We start from the raw sequence: 5039 nt of genomic DNA, 5'->3' as shown, positions 1-5039 counted from the left end.
TGAACTCAGTATCATCAACAAAATCTTGTCATTTTGTGCGGCCTCAATTAAGGACACCCACCAGGCACTGACACATAGTCCCCTGGCCGTGGAGGGTCTTAACCGATAACTAGTTGAGACTCTGGTCCCCAGAGCTCACGCAAACTCCCTTTGAGGATTCTGTCTTCACAAGACTTCTTGCTTTGTGGGTGTGATACGCATTGCAAGCTGACACCTTCACGGGGAGCCGAACAGATCACAAGAATCCGCAAGACTGGAAATAGAATTTTAATAAAATTGATACAAACGTTTTACACCTTGCAGAATTCGTTCGGCAATATGAAAGCTGGTCAGAGAAATGGATCCAAGGCACTGTGAGCTGTGGTTGCGGGGAACACTGGTGACACAGAACTTACAGACAAGGCCGGCATTAGAACACGCAGCAAAATACAGAACCTGCAAACACTATTTAGAAAACAGTATGATTCTCGGAGGCAGATGAATTTGATGCATTCATCTAACGTTTGTCCTGCATCTACTTTGTGCCCGGCACTGTTCTAGGCGTTGGAAATACAATGAAGAATAGGACAGAGGTGCCTGGGGGGCTCAGTCGGTGAAGCATCCGACTTCGGCTCAGGCCGTGATCTCGCGGTTCATGGGTTCGAGTCCCGCGTCGGGCTCTGTGCTGACAGCTCAGAGCCTGGAACCTGCTTCGGGTTCTGTGTCTCATTCTCCCTCTGCCCCTCCTCCTGCTCATGCTCTGTCTCAAAAATAAACATTGAAAAAAACGTAATGAAAAAACAGAATAGGATGGACAGCTTCCCGGCTCTCCTGTCACTTAGGATGGGTGGCCTATTCTGTCACCCTAAATTATTGCTAGTGAAGATCTAAATAGAAATACGCCCTTTCCTTGTGCCGTCTCTGTGCTAAAAGGCACACAGAGTCTGGTTAACAGCAAGTTAGGACAATCCCTAAGAAGGTGCTTGGGAGAGAAAAGAAAGCCAGTGACAGGGGGGCTTGGCCCTCTGGTCTATGCATCTCCCGCCCCCGGGATTCACTGCCCAGCACTGTTATCTTGGAGGCTGCACTTCAGGCTCCGGAATGGCGAGGGGCTCCACACCTCTTGGATGGATTCCCCCAGAAGTAGAATCAGAGACATACATTCCAGTGCGGGGGTGGGGGGGTGGGGGGGCGGTGACAACAGGACACACAGGTATGGGAGGGGGCGGTGACAGAGACAGGCAGAAAGCCAGGAAGGGGTCTGTTGTCAAATAAGTTCCTATTGTGGCTCAGTGCTCTGGGGACTCTGGACGCCATCCGGGATCATGACCGGGGGTTATCTCGCGTCCCATGCTGGGGGGAGGGACCTGGGCATTTATCCACCAGCTCCCCTCAGTCAGGGCTAAGGGGGTTGCCTGAGCGGGGAGGGCACCTCCCTGGCATTTCCAGCCCACCCAGCGTGTGGACAGCGTAGGCAAGGAGATACAGATGGTCACCGTTGGGAGTCTACCGGCTGCACAGAAACGTAGGAGCCAAGGGATGGGGGAGAGGCCGTCACCAACAGCATCTGCGTCAATACCTGCCACGAAGTCTCGGCTGCAACCCGCCGTGCATTTGTCTAGTACGCACTTAACTGAGACCCGACCAGCGGCCAGGCCTTCTCTGGACACGGTTCCTTGTCTAGAGCTGGCAGGGGGGCACTTTGGACGTATCGCGGCCAGACTGTCACCTTCGACAGAAGCCACTGCCCGTGCTGCACTGAATTTGTGCCTGACCAGTCTAAGTGAAGAAGCATGTTCCTCCAGTGAGGCCCCGGCTGTTTGGCCTGTAGTATCTTCACATTCATCCCTGTTGCCTCTCCGGCCTTCTCTCTTCCTAAAGCTCCAGTCACCAAAGGTGTCTCTATTTTGAGCTGGAGGGACACAAGAGAGGGCAGACAGAATGAGAGGTGGGATCCATTAATCACTCACTGGCGGTCGGCATCGTGTCCGTCACCTTCCTAATTCCAGTCTTCCCCCCTCAGAATCCCACCTCAATGTCTCTGTCCTCCGAGGGTCTCTGGACCCACCCCACCTGTCAGGTCCCCTCTGCTCCCCGACACATCCTGGGTCACGCCTGCCTCTGCCAACCATGCCTCTCACTCACTGAAGCTTAGCCAAAGAAGGACAGAAGAATGAGCAGGGACACCTAGAAACTGAGAGAAGAGCGGAATTGGCAGAAAGCAGATTTTGCTGCCACGGATGATGAGGCCTGTTGAACATGGCTGACAACGTGGCAGGAAGTGTGTGAAGCAAAAGGCAGGAAGAGAGGAAGCCAAACTCATTACCTTAGAAGCTGCCTGCCCGAGGGTGACTGGGCATCAGTGTGTCTGACTGTGGCACCCGATGGATGAAATCGAAAGCTGTCTTCTTCCCGGCCACACCGCCGCGCATGTGCGATCATTTGCCATGAAGGCTGAGACAAGGACACGGGCAGCTGACTGCGGGCCACTTTGGAGAGTCCCCATTTCTGTCCCAACACCGAGGAGTTCTAACCTATTTCCTCTCTCTAATATAAATTAAAAGTGTCTCATTTTTCAAGATGTACTGCTTATTTGGTTATCAGCAACACTGAACATCTTTTCCATTAGCTAATTGTCCCTTTGCATTTTTTATCTTTTGTGAATCCCCTCTTTGTGATCTTTACCAATATTTCTTTGGGTTGTTATTTTCCTTATTGTTTTTTTTTTTTTCTGTCAGAGACGATTCGAGTATTTTCTCTTGGTTTTATTGGCCTCCTAAATTTTTAGCATTTCTTACCATTCACAAGTTTTGTGATGTTATGGTTTAATTTGGTTGGATTGAGTTTGGTCTTTGAAGTTTCGTGCAGCCGCGTATTAATCGTTTGAGCCTCGGTGTCCCATCAAGAATGGCCCTTTTCCTCCCAGAATTATAAATCAGCTTGGTTTTGCTGCCTTCCAGGGCGAAAGGTTTTTTATTTGTTTTTCTTGGGAAGGAAGCAGCTGTTGTTAATTTACTGTTTAATTCAAATGCATGAATCATTGCTCTTAGAGCAAGAAAGAAACTCAGACAATAACACATCATGTGAGTAAGAGGTGTTTGCTGCACTTCAGGGGACGAGGCTGGAGCCATGATGTGACCGAGGCAAGTCCCGTGCATGGTGACAGCAAGAGGAGCTTAGGACACAGCCCTCTGCTTTGTAGTTCTGGAAGATTCTGGCTATACCACCTCCATGAGTCACTGCTTTTATGAAGTTCCCTCCATTCAGCTGCCCCGCCCGGCGGGGGTTAACGTCTCCTAGCAACGATGGGTTCACCAGTAGGTCCCACACGACCGGCATTCATGCTGCCCACCCAGCCTCCACCACCAAGAAGAAGCGAGCCCCGCATGCCTCCAGGATGCAGCCAGACCCCCCTCGTGAGGGCTCAGAACACTGGCAATCCCAGGCTCCTCCCTTCCTGCCCACACCCCACCGTTCCATCTACCTGCCCCTCTTCCAGATGCTTCACATGCCGTTCCCAGGCCCCATCTCCGAGAAGCCAGTCCCGAAATCGTTCTGACATTCGCAAGTAGCAGGTCCCAAAACAGCCAACTCCAAACGACTTTTCCAATTGCTTCGTTGTCGGGTACTTTGTTGTTGGGAATTGTACCTTACTGAATATCACTTGAATAAGATAGATTTATGAAAGATATCTCTATGCAGTGATTTTCAGTTTAATGTCACCTAAACTGTAATCGATGTTGTAAAGGATCCTCACTTAATAACCCTCTCCACCTCACACTGAGAAAACGCATTCCTTCAAACCCCAAAATCAAACCTACAGATTTCGGACACTTACTGGGTATCACAAGTGGTGTTCGATTTACGGCAAATTCGGTCCCCGGGTCTGCGTCCTCTGCGATGGGGGCTTGCCGGCCCCTCCCATCAAGAAGCAGGGTCTGTTCACCCGCCCTTGAATCTGGGCCGGCTCTGTGGCGAGCTGCAGTGAAGAGGGTGAGTCAGAGGTGGCCCTGTTCACAGGAGCCCGTGGGATTCTGTCTCTCTTTCTCAAACCTTCCCGTCGCGATGCTGACAAGCCCAGGCTTGTCTGCTGGAGGGATGTGAGGAGTCTCATAGCCAAGCCAACTCATCTCAGTTGTCCCCGCTGAGCTCCAGATGTGCAGAGAGCCCGGCCAAGTTCAGCAGAGCCTCTGAGCTAAGCCCAGCACGGGTCAGCAGAACGGCCCCATGGACCCACAGAACTTGGAGCAAACATTGATGTTTATTGTCCTGTGCCACCGGGGTCTGCTCGTTATTACCCAGGGTCATTGCAGCAATAAATAACGGGTGGCAAGGTGGATGTTGATGGCTCAAAAACATACACCGATGCCGTGCATTCAAGTGGCAAAAGTTCAACCAAGTCCTGCCCTCCAGGAAGGTACAGCCTCGTGCGAGCCTATAAAACAGCACCCGGGATCTCCTGTGCTGCGCCCTACTAGGTAGTGACACAAAGCATGCTCTGTTGGCACAGAAAGGGGTGTCCTCAAGGATCAGGGCTCCAGAGAAGACTTCCGGGACCCAGGAGATACGTCTCGAAGGATGATCTTTGACTTTGCATGTGCAAAGGCAGGGGGCTTAATGCGCCACAACAGCATGGCATTTGGGCCTAACCGAAGCACAGAACGGTGCGGTGCAGTGTTCTCCCTCGGAGTCTCCTGGAAGGCCTAAGAGGACTCACGTCTCTGAGCTCCAGCCCGCAGTTGCTGATTCAGCGGGTCTGGGCTGGAGCCCAGGGATTTGCATTTCTAACAAGAGCCCAGGTGATGCTGAGGCTGCTGATCGAAGACTCACAGGCATATGGGTTAAGAACCCAGCTCGACTTCACCGGAGGGACCTAGGACGCTGTTCTGGTAGGCTCTTGCCGTTTCCGCCACTGGGAAGCAGGAATCATAACGCTCACGGCTTCGTGGGGCTGATCAGCGAGCAGTGAATGAGCTGATGCGTAAAAAGCCCACAGCCCAGAGCTGGGTGCACCGGGGGGCATTCGGGAAGATGAACAGTCATTGTCACCGGTGTTCTTT

At 52.0% G+C, this 5039-nt stretch overlaps 1 long non-coding RNA gene across 2 annotated transcripts; it reads right to left on the bottom strand.

The window, feature by feature from the left end:
- Positions 1–251: 251 nt before the first annotated feature.
- On the bottom strand, positions 252–4070 carry LOC125172833 (uncharacterized). Of its 2 annotated transcripts, XR_007154851.1 has the most exons (4): positions 3818–4070; positions 3464–3642; positions 2306–2433; positions 252–1891 (listed from the first exon to the last, which is right to left on the bottom strand). It is a non-coding gene; the product is annotated as an uncharacterized LOC125172833 (long non-coding RNA). The 2 variants fall into 2 exon arrangements; XR_007154852.1 differs by lacking the exon at positions 2306–2433.
- Positions 4071–5039: the final 969 nt, after the last annotated feature.

The sequence above is a fragment of the Prionailurus viverrinus genome, chromosome C1 (genome assembly GCF_022837055.1).
Source record: "Prionailurus viverrinus isolate Anna chromosome C1, UM_Priviv_1.0, whole genome shotgun sequence".
In the NCBI taxonomy this organism is placed as follows: Eukaryota; Metazoa; Chordata; class Mammalia; order Carnivora; family Felidae; genus Prionailurus; species Prionailurus viverrinus.
This window is presented reverse-complemented; position numbering and strand designations above follow the sequence as displayed.